Source organism: Psammomys obesus, unplaced genomic scaffold (genome assembly GCF_907164565.1).
Source record: "Psammomys obesus unplaced genomic scaffold, mPsaObe1.curated_primary_1811, whole genome shotgun sequence".
Classification (NCBI taxonomy): Eukaryota; Metazoa; Chordata; class Mammalia; order Rodentia; family Muridae; genus Psammomys; species Psammomys obesus.
Genome location: NW_026596240.1, coordinates 5,076,430 through 5,092,647, shown reverse-complemented (window position 1 = coordinate 5,092,647; position 16,218 = coordinate 5,076,430).

Below are 16,218 nucleotides of genomic sequence, written 5' to 3'. Positions count from 1 at the left end.
AAAAAAAAATGTGTGAAGAAACAGTTTCTTTGCTTAGTTCTCGAGCATCCCTTGCTTTCAACTGACATGGAATCATTACTGCTGGGATAAATGCTAGAAATGTTGCTCTTCTCAAATAAAGTTTATTCTGTTTGCTGTGTATAGATGACGAGTCAAGAAGACAGAATGCAATGTCAATTACTTAGATATCTTTTCATCATTTTCATTTTAACTTTGACATCAGACTCACCTTCCAAACATCACTAGTTTATTCACAGTTTTCTTTTACATTATGGCACAAATGAAGTTTTATATATAAAATCATGTCTTGAAAATGTTCAGTCTTCACATTATCTAACCAACAAGCCAAAGAAAAGTGGGCAAGGTAAGTTACACCACAAAATCTCCAGTTTTCTCATTTGCAAGCCATGTGTGAGGGGTTTTTTTGTTGTTGTTTTGCGTTAATCTTTGGAGTACTTTAATAATAGTTTAATTCTTTGAAAATCTCTCATATGTACTAAGATATTTTGATCTTATCCATTTTTTTTCACTACTTTCCTCCAGACCACTAACCCAGTATCTACCAATCTGTCTTCCTCTAAACTGAATGTCCTCTTCTGTTAGTAATAAATGTAGTCTCAACAAACCAAGTGACCAGTAAATTCTCTTGCTACTGACAAGCTTTTACTGTTATAGAATGCTCTAGGCTAGCTCTTGTGGAAAAAATACATTAGCTTCATTACTCAGTACTAGATTCTGCTGGCTACAGTACCAACTGGCCAGGAGAATTGTACTACATGTACAATAGACAGGTGGTGATGGTGGGAGGAGGCAAGCACATTCTGCTTGTCATTGAGGCTTGAGTCACAGTAGAAAGTGCATGCCTTGTACTGAAAACCTGGTCAGAATCCTTGACTAGATATATTATAGAACTTGTGTAGTAATCTATTGGTGGTTAAGAACTCATTGATATGTGATTTTTTTTAACCATAAGCAGAGTTGCTTATTTTCACAGATGGTAGTGGTCAATAAAGAAACTCATAACCAGTCAATATGCTGAGAATTAGTGACTTCCCATTGTTATCCATAGACAGGTCATGTATAAGAACCTCTTCCCATCCATGGCTCAGAAAAAAATCCTGAAGTGGTAAGTGGGACATCTGAGAGTTTTATCTGTATTTTTATTGCTAATTCGATGATTATTTTTATCTTACAGAATTCTACTTGAGAGACAATTGCAAAGGATAAAAGAACATATATAAAGTAGATGGTCAGATCGAGGGCAAGATGGCAGCCATCAGCACTCATCGTTTCTGAGAGCAAGAGGATTTGAAACTCCGAAATTGGTGAGTAAAGGGGCATCTGAAGCTGGAAAATCGACATTTTTGTTTCCTGAAGCAGGGGAGACACCACAGGAGCAGAGAACTCTTTGATTCAGGTGAGACTCGGACTTCTCTGGGATTGGAGAGGGGCACTTTCCTTACTCGCTTCTCCCTCCCCCTCAGACAAGGTGAGCCACAGTGCCAGTGATGCACAGCTTGCTTCCTGAGAACCTAGAGAGCAGAGGCAGGAACACTAGCACTGCAACCACAGCAGTCAGCCTAACCCACTTGCTGAGCCCGAGATTCACAGTAAAAGCCTCTCTGGGTCCCATACCTAAGAGCAGCAGGCTATACCAACTCCACAGAGCCTGACTGTACTGTACAGAGCCACTTAGTCTCTCAGTGGTGGACAGTGGGCTGTGTGGCCTATGGGCTGTGTGGCAGTCCTGCAAAAACACCCATGTGCACCAAGTGCCAAGCCACTGTACTGGTTCCACAGAACTTCCTTGCAGGCACCTAGGCACCCCAGTTCTGCAGCTGCAGCTGGACTCCTGGGTACAGGGGCTACAACACCACTGAGCTATCTCACCTCACATTTGGCTCAGAGAACAGAAGGAACCCCTGTGCTTTACAATTTGACCTGTTAGAGGTTGAGTGTGCCCCCAAGTACCTGCAGAGCCCCAGATGCAGGATGCTTCTAACCTAGCAGCTAGACATCAGTAACCTCCTATCCACACATCCATTTAGGGAAACAGAGGGTATCCTGGGACATGGAAACCATGGCTCTGTGGCACCACCATTGGAGTTTAAGCAAATAACTCATGGAGCTCAATTAGAAATGAAGACCAGTAACCTAAAGGCCACTGATACACCCAGGAAATTTGCACATGCAATAACTTCAGCTCACTTGACCACTTTGGTGACCACAAGGCACCCTTCCCTCACATTGAAGGACTCTACATTCTCTAGCACCCTGTCCCACAGGCAAACTTCCATGCACATGCATGCATACACCCTTGTCTGCATTTGTCCTTCTGAGCCCGCAGACTTCCCTCCCACGGGTATGACTGAAGCACCAAGGCACACGCTGAAACCATTGGATCTTTCTCACCTGCCTGAAAAATTCTCCAGACACCAAAGAAAGATGGTACCAATCTGAACTGCAGAATCCAAGAACAGTGAAGGTTAAAGATAGAGAAATGGCCAGAGGATGGGGAAAAAACCCACCAAACAAAAATGAGGAAATCATGGCCTCACCAGCAATCCCCAAAATCAATGGATACTCCAATTCTTCGAAAACACAAGAAATGTCCATAAATATATACTTATCCCATTATTAGAGTCACATAGAGGAAACAAATAAATCTCTCAGAGAAATAGCCCTGCAAATAGAGGGACGAGTAGAGGCAAAATTAGTGGCATATAGAGAAGAAACAAACAAAAAAGTAGAGTCTATTATACAGAGACAGGAAGCCACATTCAAACGGATGAAGGAAATGGTACAAGATATAAAAATAGAATTAGAATCAACAAAGAAAACACAAACAAAGAAAACCCAGGAGCTGGAGAACTTAGAGAAAAGACCAGGAACCACAAAAGTAAGCATCACCAACAGAATACAAGAGATAGAAGACAGAATCTCTGGCTCTGAAGATACAATTGCAGAAATTGATACATCTCTCAAAGAAAAAGTGAAAGCAAAAAGTCCCAAACACAAAACATCCAAGAAATCAAAGACACGATGAAAAGGTGAAATCTAAGAATAATAGGTGATGAAAAAGAAGACTCCTGTCTCCAAGGTCCAGAAAATATCTTCAAGAAAATCATAGAAGAAAATTTCCCCAACTTAAAGAAAGAGATGTCCATACACATACAAGAGGCCTACAGAACACCATATAGACTAGACCAGAAAAGAAAATCCTCATGTCACATCATTGTCAAAACATTGATACACAGAACAAAGAAAAAATATTAAAAGCAGCAAGGGAAAAAGGCCAAGTAACATATAAAGGTAGACCTATCAGAATCACACCAGAATTCTAATTAGAAACTATGAAAGCCAGAAGGGACTGAGCAGAGGTCATGCAGGCATTAAGGGACCATAGATGCCATCGCAGACTACTATACCCAACAAAGCTTTCAATCAAAGGAGAAAACAAAATATTCCATCACAAAACCAAATTTAAGCAATCTCTACACAGAAAAACAGACCTACAGAAGATACTAGAAGGAAAACTCAAAAAAAAAAAAAGCGAAAATAGCTATACCCAAGAAAACATAGGATACAAATAATGTCCCTACAAAAATTAAAAGAAAATAAGCAATGAATCACAGTAAGACCACCAACACAACAATAAAAGGAATTAATGTTCATTGGTCACTATTATCTTTCAATATCAGTGGACTCATCTCTCCAATAAAAAGACATAGACTAACAGAATAGGTGCGGAAACAGGAACCAACATAGTGCTGCATCCAAGAAACACACCTCTACAACAAAGATAAACACTACCTCAGAACGAAAGGCTAGAAAAATGTTGTATAAGCAAATGGATCCAGAAAAAAGCTAGGGTAGCAATCATATTACCTAATAAAATAGACTTTCAACCAAAATTAATAAAAAAGATGAAGAGGGACACTACATTCTCATCAAAGGAAAAATCCACCAAGAGAACATCACAATTCTGAACATCTATGCCCCAAATACAAGAGCGCCTACATTAGTAAAAGAAACATTATTAAAGCTTAAATCACACATCGATCTCAACACCTTAATAGTGGGAGACTTTAACAACCCACTTGCACCAGGGGACAGATAATCTACAAAGAAGCCAAATACGGAAATAAAGGCACTCACAGATGCCCTAATTCAAATGGACCTAATAGATGTCTACAGAACTTTCCACCCAAACTCAAAAGAGTATACCTTCTTTTTCCGCTCCTCATGGAACCTTCTCCAAAATAGACCATATAGTTGGTCACAAAGCAAGCCTCAACAGATACAAGAAGATTGAAATAATCCCCTGAATTCTATCTGACCACCATTGACTAAAGCTGGACCTCAACAACAACAGAAATAACATAAAGCCGACACTCACGTGAAAACTGAACAACTTGCTACTCAATGACAGCTGGGATAAGGAAGAAATAAAGAAATTAAAGACTTCCTAGAATTCAATGAAAATACAACATACCGAAATTCATGGGACACAGTGAAAGCAGTGTTCAGAGGAAAATTCATAGCACTAAGTGCCTTCAAGAAGAAATTTGTAACATCTCATACAAGCAACTCACTGGCCCAACTGAAAGCCCTACAAAAAAAAAAAAAAAAAAAAAAAAAAAAAAAAAAAAAAAAAGAAGCAGATATACCAAAAATGAAAAGACTGCTGGAAATAATCAAACTCAGGGCTGAAATCTATCAATTAGAAACAAATAAAACTATTCAAATCAATGAAACCAGAGCTGGTTCTTTGAGAATATCAAAAAGATAGACAAATCCTTAGTCAAATTAACTAAAAGGCAGAGAGACACTATCCAAATCAGCAAAATCAGAAATGTAAAGGAGGGCTTAACTACAGACACTTAGGAAATCCAAACAATCATTAGGTGGTACTCCAAAAGCCTTTATGCCACAAAATTTGAAAATCTAAATGAAATGGACAATTTTCTAGATAGATTCCATCGACCAAAATTAAGTCAAGCTCAGGTAGAAATGGTGAATAGCCCTCTACCCACCAAGGAAATGGAAGCGGTCAACAGTCTCCCTTCCAAAAAAAAGCCTGGGGCCAGAAGGTATCAGTGCAGAATTCTACCAGACCTTCAAAGAAGTGCTAATTCCAATTCTTTTCAAACTATTCTACAAAATAGAAACAGAAGGAGCTTACCGGACTCATTCTATGAAGCTACAGTCACCTTGATACCTAAACCAGACAAAGACCCAACAAAAAAAGAGAACTTCAAACCTATCTCTCTTATGAACATTGGTGCAAAGATACTCAATAAAATACTTGCAAAGCAAATTCAAGAACACATAAAAAATATCATTCACCATTATCAAGTAGGCTTCATCCTAGGTATGCAAGGATGATTCAATATATGGAAATCCATCAATATAATCCACCATATAAACAAATTGAAGGAGAAAAAAAAACACATGATCATCTCCTTAGATGCCGTAAAAACATTTGACAAAGTCCAACATCCATTCATGTTTAAAGTCTTGGAGAAATCAGGAATACAAGGCACATATCTAAACATAGTAAAAGCAATATACAGCAAGCTTATCGCCAACATCAAACTCAATGGAGAGAAACTGAAATAAATCCCACAGACAGACCAGGCAAGGCTGCCCTCTCTCCCCATGTCTATTTAACATAGTACTGGAAGTCCTAGCTAGAGCAATAAGTAAAGAAGATCAAGGAGATACAAATCGAAAAGGAAGAGGTCAAAGTTTCACTACTCGCAGATGATATGATAGTATACATGAGTGACCCAAAAAATTCAACCAGAGAACTCTTTCAGCTGATAAACATCTTCAGCAAAGTGGCTGGATACAAAATTAACTGAAAAAAAAAATCAGAAGCCCTCCTGTATACCCAAGACAAAAGGGCCTACAAAGAAATCAAGGAAACAACACCCTTCACAATAGCCACCAATAACATAAAGTACCTTGGGGTGACTTTAACCAAGCAATGAAAGGCTTGTTTGAAAAAACTTCATGTCTCTGAAGAAAGAAATTGAAGAAGATATTAGAAGATGGAAAGTTCTCCCGTGCTCATGGATGGGTAGGATTAACATTGTGAAAATGGCCATCCTGCCAAAAGCAATCTACAGATTCAATGTAATTCCAATCAAAATACCAATACAATTATTTACAGACCTTGAAAGAAAAATTGTCAACTTCTTATGGAAAAACAAAAAACCAGAATTTCCAAAACAATCCTGTACAACAACAGATCATCTAGAGGTATCTCCATCCGTGATCTTAAGCTGTACAACCGAGCAATAGTAATAAAAACCGCATGGTTTTGGCATAGAAGCAAGAAAAGTGGATCAATGGAAACAAATAGAAGACCCAGAAATAAACCCACACACCTACAAATACTTGATTTTTGACCAAGAAACCAAAACTATTCAATGGAAAAAAGACACCATCTTCAACTAATGGTGCTGGTCCAACTGGTTGTCTACATGCAGAAAAATGAAAATAAATCCACATTTATCACCCTGCACAAAACTAAAGTCCAAATGGATCAAAGACCTCAAAAACCAGATACACTAAATTGGTTAGAAGAAAAAGTGGGGAAGACCCTGGAAATCATTGGCACAGGAGACAACTTCCAGAACAGAACACCAAAAGCACATGTTGTAAGTACAACAATTGATAAATGGGACCTCATGAAACTGAAAATCTTCTGTAAAGCAAAAAATATTGTCATCAGAATAAAACGGCAGACTTCAGACTGGGAAAGGATCTTCACCAAACCTATATCTGACAGAGGGCTAATATCCAGACTATATAAAGAACTGAAGAAATTAAAAAGCAATAAACCAAGCAATCCAATTAAAAAATAGGGTACTGAGCTACATAGAGAATTCTGTGTAGAGTAATATAGAATGGCAGAGAAACACCGAAAGAGATGTTCAATGCCCTTACCCATCAGAGAGATGCAAATAAAAACAACCCTGAGATTTCACCTTACACCCATCAGAATGGCTAAGATCAAGATCTCAAGTGACAACACATGCTGGAGAGGTTGTGGAGAAAGGTGAACCATCCTCCACTGCTGGTGAAAATGTAAACTTGTACAACCACTTTGGAAATCAATCTGGCGCTTTCTCAGACAATTAGGAATACTGCTTCCTCAAGATCCAGCTATACCATTTCTAGGCATATATCCAAAAGATGCTCAAGTATACAACAAGGAAATTTGCTCAATCATGTTTGTAGCAACCTTATTCTTGGTAGTGAGAACCTGGAAAAAAAAAAAACAAAAAACAGGTGTCTCTCTACAGAGGAATGGATGCAGAAATTGTGGTACTTTTACACAATGGAATACTACTCAGCATTTAAAAACAAGGAAATCATGAAATTTGCAGGCAAAGGGTAGGATCTAGAAAAGATCATTCTGAGTCAGGTATCCCAGGAGCAGAAAGACACATATGGTATTTTATCACTTATATAGTCCTACAAGATAGGATAAATATACTAAAATATGTGTATCTAAAGGAGATAAAAAGAAAGAGGACCCAGGGTAAGATGATCAATCCTCACTTAGAAAGACAAATGGGATGGACACAGGAAGTAGGAGAAAACAAGAAACAGGACAGGAGCCTACCATAGAGGGCCTCTGAAAGAATCTACCTAGCAGCGTATCAAAGCAGATACTGAGACTCATAACCAAACCTTCGGTAGAGTGCAGAGAATCATATGATAAAAGGGGGAGTTAGTATGACTGGAAGAGGACAGGAGCTCCACAAGCACAATATATATCAGGTCACGGGTGTCCTCTATGAGACTGTTTCTCCAACCAAGGACCACGCATGAATATAACCTTGAACCCCTGCTCAGATGTACCCATGGTGGCTCAGTAAAAGGGGAACAGAAGTTATTTCTGCCATGAACTCAATGACTGGCTCCTCTCTCCTCCCCCCCCCCCCGAGGGAGGAACAGCATTGCTAGGCCACAGAGGAGGACATTGCAGACAGTCCTGAAGATAACTGATAAGCTAGGGTCAGATGAAAGGGGAGGAGGACCTTCCCTAGCAGTGGACTTGGAAAGGGACAGGGAGAAGATGACAGAAGGAGGGTGGGATTGGAAGGAAATAAGGGAAGGGGCTACAGCTGGGATACAAATAAATAACCTGTGATTAATATTAAAAAAATAAAAATAAAAATGACTATTCTTACATACACCCACACACACACAAATTAAAGTAGATGGTCGTGAGCAAGCAAAGGGATCTGAAGTGCTTACATGGTAAGCCAAATTTTAAAAATGTTATCTAAGAAGGACACGATAGTTACTACTCTTTTATTCATTTATTTATCTTCTCTTTATTGAGAATTTATTTTCATGTTATATATTCTGATTACAGTTTCCTCTCCTCCAACTCCTCCCAGGTCCTCCACACAGTGCCACCCATCCAACTTGATCCACTTTATTTCTCTATTTCTTTAAGACTCAAACAAACAATCCAACAAACAAAACACACTAAAATTAAAAAAAACATAGAAGCAAAATGTTAATAAGACAAAAATGTACAAACAAAGCAATATGAGATAAAGAATCTCGTACAAAAATACCATTGATTTTGATTTTGTGTTTTCTAAATACTCCTAAGCATGAGGTCTGCTCTGAAGTGTGGTTAATACACCTGTGAGACTCCAAAGGGGAAAAATAAATAAATAAAACAGAAATCAATTGCAGAGTGTTTCTTCATTACGTATGGGGCCTCATGTACATTTCCCCTCTAATCAGCCTCCCATCTGGCTTCAACCTGGGCTAGCCCTACGCATGCTACCACAGTTTCTGTTAGGTAATGGGTGCATCCATCCTGTTGTGTCTGGAAAGCGCCATTTCTTGGGGCCTTTCAGTGTCCCTGACTCTTACAACTTGTCTGCCTAAACTTCTAAGGAATTCCCTGAGTCCTGAGATGAAGGATGGGGTGGGGGTGGCAATCTAGCACACCCTGCTTGCATTTTAAGCACTGTTCCCTAGAGGAACTTCATTTCTGCCAGTATACTCCATTTAGTACTCCAAATTGTCTTGCTCTCTTGATATTGTCTAGTCATGAGTACACATGTTAGTTTCCATCTACTGAAAGAAGAAACTTCCCTAATGATGGCTGAGTGAGGTGCTGTTATTTGGAAATGTCATTACAAGTAATTTTATTGATACATTTCTTTATCAGAACAATATCGTTTGTTTTCCCTAGGCCATTCTGAGCTATCCAGTCTCATATTTTGGCCACCCTAGCAGTAGTAGCCATGTATTCCGAGATACTCAGTGGGCTTTAAATACAAGCTCAAAAGAGCAAGCATTAACTTCATATGAACAATAAAAGATCCAAGAAAGAAGAAAAAATTCTGTACAATAAAAGAACTTCTGGCAGCATCAGCATCGCTGATCTCAAGCTATACCACAGAGCAATAGTCATAAAAGCTGTATGATCTCTGCACAGAAACAGAATGGTGGATCAATGCAACCAAACTGAAGACCCAGAAACAAAACCACACTCCTAAGGGCACTTGATTTTCAACAAAGTACCAAAACCATACTATTGAAAAATGAAAGCACCTTCAACAAATGTTACTGGTCTAACTGTATGTATGTATGTATATAGGGAAAATATAAATAGATCTGTATTTATCACCCTGCACAAAATCAAGTCCAAGTGGATCAATGATCTTGACATAAAACCAGAGACTAAATCTATAAGAAAACTACGTGGAGAAAATTCTGTAATTTATTGGCATAGGAGATAACTTCCTGAACAGAACACCAACAGCATAGGCTCTGAGATCAACAACTAATAAATGGGACCTCATGAAATCGCAAAGCTTCTGTAAGTCAATGGAAACTGTCAATAAAAAACAAAACAAAACAAAACAGCACCCTACAAATTGGGAAAAGATCTTCACTAGCCCTATATCACACAGAGGGCTAATATCCAAAATATACAAGGAACTTAAGAAATGAAACACCAACAAAGCAAATAATCTAGTTAAAAAATGGCACAGAGAGCTAAACCAAGAAGTCACAACAAAGGAATCTCAAATGGCTTTAAGAAGAACTTAAAGAAATACCTGACACCCTTAGTCATCAGAAAAAAATGCAAATCAGTCAGAACAGCTAAGATAAAAAAACTCAAGGGACAGTACATTCTGGTGAGGATGTAAAGAAAGGGGAATATTCTTCCATTATGGTGGGAGTTCAAACTTTTACAGTCTCTCTGGAAATAAATATAGTGCTTTCACAGAAAACTGGACACAGCTACACTACTACTGGGTGTATACCCAAAAAATATTTCAACATGCCACAGGATATTTGCTCAACTATATTTCTAGCAGCTTTATTTGTAATAGCCAGAAACTGGAAACAACCTATATATTTCTCAACTGAAGAATGAATTAAGTATATGTTTCACAATGGAATTCTACTCAGCTACACACAAGCACACACACACACACACACAGAGAGAGAGAGAGAAAGTTATCATATAATTTTCAGGCAAATAGATGGAACTAGAAAAGTTCATCCTGTTTGAGTTAACACAGATCCAGAAAGACACACATGGTTTAATATTACACTCATAGCACAGGACAGCCATACTATAATCAACAGGCCCAAGTTAAGTATCAAGGATGGCCTAAAAAAGGATGCCAAAATACCACTCAGAAAATAGAATGGACATTGGAAGTGGATGAAGAGAGGTAACTGGGCAGGAGATTAAATGAGGAGGGAAACAAGGGGGGGGGGAGAATCAGATGTGTGGATAACAAGGGGTGGGAGATGAGAGGGCTTGGGACAAGAAGAGAAACTGAGGGAGGCATCTCATTGGCAAGAGGAGGCCTGTGATAGCTCCTGAGAGGATATGGATATGACTCTAGCTGAGACTTCTAACAGGGGGACATGAAGACTGACATGACCAACTCATAGGCAGGTCCAGTGGAATGAGGGAAACAAACAACCCATCACCCATCAACAAAACCTTTGATCCAAAAATTACCCTGCCTATAAAAAGTTCAGGGATAAAGGGGGAATAAAGATTGAAGGAATGTTCAGCCAATGATTGTTCCAACCTGACATGTCCCGACCGGTGGGACATCAACGGTTTCCTAAAGAGGAGGGTAGAAGGAATGAGGTAGAGAACAAGAGACACAAGGAATGAAGCCAAGTCTGTTTGTCTGATCAAGGCCTCGTTTATTAGAAAATTTTACCCAACTTATATAGGGAGAAGGCAGGAAAGGAGGGAAGGTTAATTTACTGCTGCAGGAGATAGGAAGAGTGCTTTCATGGCTTGAATATTGCACCTGCAAGATACCATAAGGGTGTTTTCTTAAGATATCTCACAGATGCTCTAAAACTAACAGACGGATGTCCTCTCAAATCTATCACCCATGATTTAGGGTCCTAGGTAACTCTTTCACTAAATAGCTTTAGGTCTCCACTAAATGACCTTTGCTCACCATTTGACTTTGGCTTCAGTAAATAGCTTTGGCTCCCAGCACTGAGACCCTCACCACAGTAGAGAGCCAGCCCTGACACTATTAATGACGGTCTGCTATGCTTGCAGGCAGAAGCCTAATATGACTGTTGTTTGGGAGCCTCCACCCAGCAAAGGATCTAGACAGATGCTGAGACTTGCAGACAAACAGGGGGTAGAGCTCGGAAAGTCTTATGGAAGTATGGGTGAAAAAAAAAAAAAAAAGAAGGAAGGACCTGCTGGGAACAGGAACTCCATGATAAGACCAACAGAGACAACTAAATCAGACCAATGGGGACTTACAGATTCTTCAGACATCAGCTAAGGAGTATGCATGGTCTGGACCTAGGCTTTGAACATATGTGGCTAATGGGCAGCTTGGTCTTCACATGGGGTGCCTGGCTAGTGGAGAAAGGGTGGGTAGGAAAATGTTTCTAACATGGACTCTGTTGCCTGCTTTTGGATTCCTTCTCCCTGGAAGGGCTGCCCTGCCTGGCCTCAGTGGATGAGGATATGCTCAGTCCTGATGTGATTTGATGTGCTGTCAAGGGTTCATATGGTTGATATAGGGGGAAAGGAAAAAGGGAAGAGAAGAAGAGAAAGAGGGAGGAGGGGAGTGGAAACTTCCAGGAAACGAGAAAGGGGACTGCCCTTGGGATTTAATGTATATAAACTTAAATTATAAAAGAAATCCAAGCTGAATGTGGTTATTCCCACAACATTTAAGTCGCTATAGCAACAATACATCTTTTTTTAATTGAAAAGTTTTTTTTATTAATTACAGGTTATTCACTTTGTATCCCCCCATAAGCCTCTCCCTCCTCCCCTCCTGATTCCACCCTCCCTCCCCCTCCTTTACACATGCCCCTCCCCAAGTCCACTGATAGGGGAGGTCCTCCTCTCCTTCCTTCTAATCTTAGTCTATCAGATCTCATCAGGAGTGGCTGCATTGTCCTCTACTGTGGCCTGGTAAGGCTGCTCTCCCCTCAGGGGGAGGTGATCAAAGAACAGGCCTATCAGATTATGTCAGAGGCAGTCCCTCTTCCCATTACTATGGAACCCACTTGGACACTATACTGCCATGGACTACATCTGTGCAGGGGTTCTAGGTTATCTTCGTGCATGGTATGTGGTTGGAGTATGAGTCTCTGGGAAGACCCTGTGTTCAAATTTTCTGGTTCTGTTGCTCTCCTTGTGGGGTTCCTGTCCTCTCCAGATCTTACTATTTCCCACTTCTTACATAAGATTCCCTGCACTTTGCCCAACAGTTGGCCATAAGTCTCAGTGTCTGCTTTTACATTAATTACATTTTATTCACTTTGCATCTCAGCTGTAGCCTCCTTCCTCATTCCCTTCTAATCCTATCCTCCCTCTTTCATCTCCTCCCATAACCCTCTCTAAGTCAACCTAAAGGGGAGATCCACATCCCCTTCCATCTGACCCTAGCTTATGAGGTCTCATCAGGACTGGCTGCAACATCTCCTCTGTGTCCTGGCAAGGTTGCTCCTCCCTCAGGAGGGTAGTCAAAAAACCCACAACTGAGTTCATGTCAGAGACAGTTCCTCTTTCCCTAACTAGGGGACCCACTTGGACACTGAGCTGCCATAGGCTACATCTGAGCAGGGGTTCTAGATTATATCCATATACCTTGGTTGGAGTATCAGTCTCAGAAAATGCCCTTGAGCCCAGATATTTTGGTTCTGTTGCTCTTCTTGTGGAGCTCCTGAACTCTCTAGGTCTTACTAACTACCTCTTCTTTTATATAATTCCCTGCACTCTGCCCAAAGTTTGGTTATGAGTCTCAGCTTCTGCTTTGATACACTCCTAGGTAGAGTCTTTCAGAGTATATCTTATAAGGCAGAACAGGATAGCAGTGTTGACTACTTTTATCCTCTTGTAGCATGGAAAATACATTCCAGGACCATGAATGCTAATCAGCAATATTGAAAACTCTAATTAGGTAACCATTCAACTTCTCTGTTTGTAAAAAAAAAATACATTGTGTTGTCTTCAGCCATAGGGTCTGAGCATCACTTGGTGGATAGCAACCAATAACATTGGCACAAGCCAGAGGTTTTTGTGGTTATCTATGTGGCCTCATTGTCCACCTCAACTAGATTTAACATATTTTTTTCTCAGATTGTCATTTGTATATAGAAAGGGTGCTGATTTTGTTTTCTCTTTGGATTCTGCTAATTTGCTGAACATCTTTAATAAATTGTAGAAGATTACTTGTGGAGTTTTTATGATAATTTTATATACACTATCAGGTCATCTACAAATAAAGACACTTTGAATTCTTTTCTTTTTTTATATCCCTTTAATCTTCTTTATTTTTTGTCTCATTATTACTTCAACTATTTTATTTAATAGGTATTAAAAGAGTATACATCCTTGTCTTGCTCCTGAGTTTAATGGAAATACTTTGAGGTTCTCTGTTTAGATTGATGTTGGCTGTGGTCTTGCTGTAAATCATGTTTGTAATTTCGGGGCATATTTTTTACATAGCTACTCTCTCTGGGAGTTTACCGCTTTGGATTTTGTCAAAAGTCCTTTTCTTGTCATGTATTGTCTGATGCTATGTTAAAAAATAATTAATTTTATTCCTATTGAGTGATATTATAGATTTATTCTTAAAATATAAATTCCTTTTTATAGGCTGTCTATTTTACTGTATTAGTCTACCATTCCATGAGCATTGGAGGTCTTTTTATTTTCCAATAACTTCTTCAATTTCTTTCTTCATTGTCTTAAAGTTTTTATTGTACAAGTCTTTCACTTTTTTGGTTAGAGTTACCCCAAGTTTTTTATATGATTTGAGGCTATTGTGAAAGGTATTATGATTTTTTTTCTGTTCATTTGTCATTTTATATTTAAATGGCTGCTAGTGAATTTTTTTTGGAGTTAATTTTGTATGCAAAAATTTTGGTGAAAGTTTTTATTAGCTGTAGGAGTATTCTGGTGGAACATTTAGATTCATTAATACAAGCTATCATTTAATCTGCAAATAAAGGTTTTTTCAAATTCTTCTTTTCCAATGTGTATCTTGCTGATCTCCATCTGTTGTCTTATTACTCTATGACTTCACATGCCATATTGAATTAGTATGGAGATAGTTTGTTCCTGATTTTAGCAAAAATATTTTGAGCTTCTCAGCATTTATGATGCTGTTAGCTATAACATTGCTATAATCTGCCTTTACAGTGTTGAGGTATATTTCTCTTATCCTTAGTTTCTACATGACTTTTATCATGAAAGTATGTTAGGGTTTGTCAAAGACCTTTTCTGTGTGTAGTAAAATGACAATATGATTTGTGTTTCTAAGTTTGTTTATATTGTATTTTAAATTTATTGATTTGCTTATGCTGAAACACTCTTGCATGTCTAGGATAATGCTAACTTGGTAATGATGAATTATCTTTTTGAGATGTTTTGGATTCAGTTTGTGAGTAATCCATTGTGTACATTATAACCCGAAGTCTATCTGACTGCTATTGATTAATGCTGGATATCAACAGCAAAAGGAAAGATACAACTCATGGAATCTCAGTGAGTCACTACTGAATAAACAATGGTTCAAGAAAGAAGACAAGAAGGAAATAACAACTTTATAAAATCAAATGAAAATACCACAATTTCATTATCCATTTCTCCATTGATGGACATCTGGGTTGTTTCCAGGTTCTAGCTCCTAGAAGGATAAAGCTGCTATGAACACGGTTCAGCAAATGTCCTTGTTGTGTACTTGAGCAGGACATGAGCCCACTACTGAGGGTCTCTGAAAGACTCTACCTAGCAGTATATCACAACAAATGCTGAGACTCATAACCAAACCTTTGGCAGAGTGCAGGGAATCATATGAAAGAAGTAGGAGTTAGTACGACCTGAAGAAGACAGGAGCTCCACAAGAACCAAATATATCAGGGCACTATGGTCTTTTATGAGACTGTTTCTCCAATCAAGGACCATGAATGGATATAACCTAGAACCCCTGCTCAGATGTAGCCCATGGTAGCTAAGTAACCAAATGGGTATCCTAGTAAAGGGAACAGGGACTGTTTCTGACATGAACTCAATGGTTGGCTCTTTGACATCCCCCGCTCCTGAGGGAGGAGCAGCCTTCCTAGGCCACAGATGAGGACATTGCTGCCAGTCCTGAAGATACCTGATAAGCTAGTGTCAGATGGAAGAGAAGGAGGTCCTCCCCTATCAGTGGACTTGGAAAGGAGCAGGGAGGAGATGAGGGTGGGTGGGTGGAATGTCGAGGGAATGAGAGAGTGGACTACAGCTGGTATACAAAGTAAATAACCTGTGATTAATATAAAACATTATTAAAAATCAAACAAAAACAAATACATTCATTATATCAATAGAATAAAATCACAAACTGTTTCATAGTATTCATTAATTATACAGTATTTGTATGTATGTGTTTACTTATGTGTTTACATAGTCATTGTAAGTGGTATATGCAAATATACAAAGGGGTGAGACAGTGTCTTAGCTTTCACTTTATAAACTGTCATTTTTTTCTAACTTTTGTACATTATACTTGCTTAAAATTTTTCTTGGTCTAGTTTATTTTTATGTCAGAAGTGCTTATTGTTCTGAGACATTAAATGTCCAAAAACATCACTGTTTTACTTTCTTTTCACTTCAAGCTAAAAGTATTAGCTTACATATAGAATTAAAATATGTTAGCATCACAT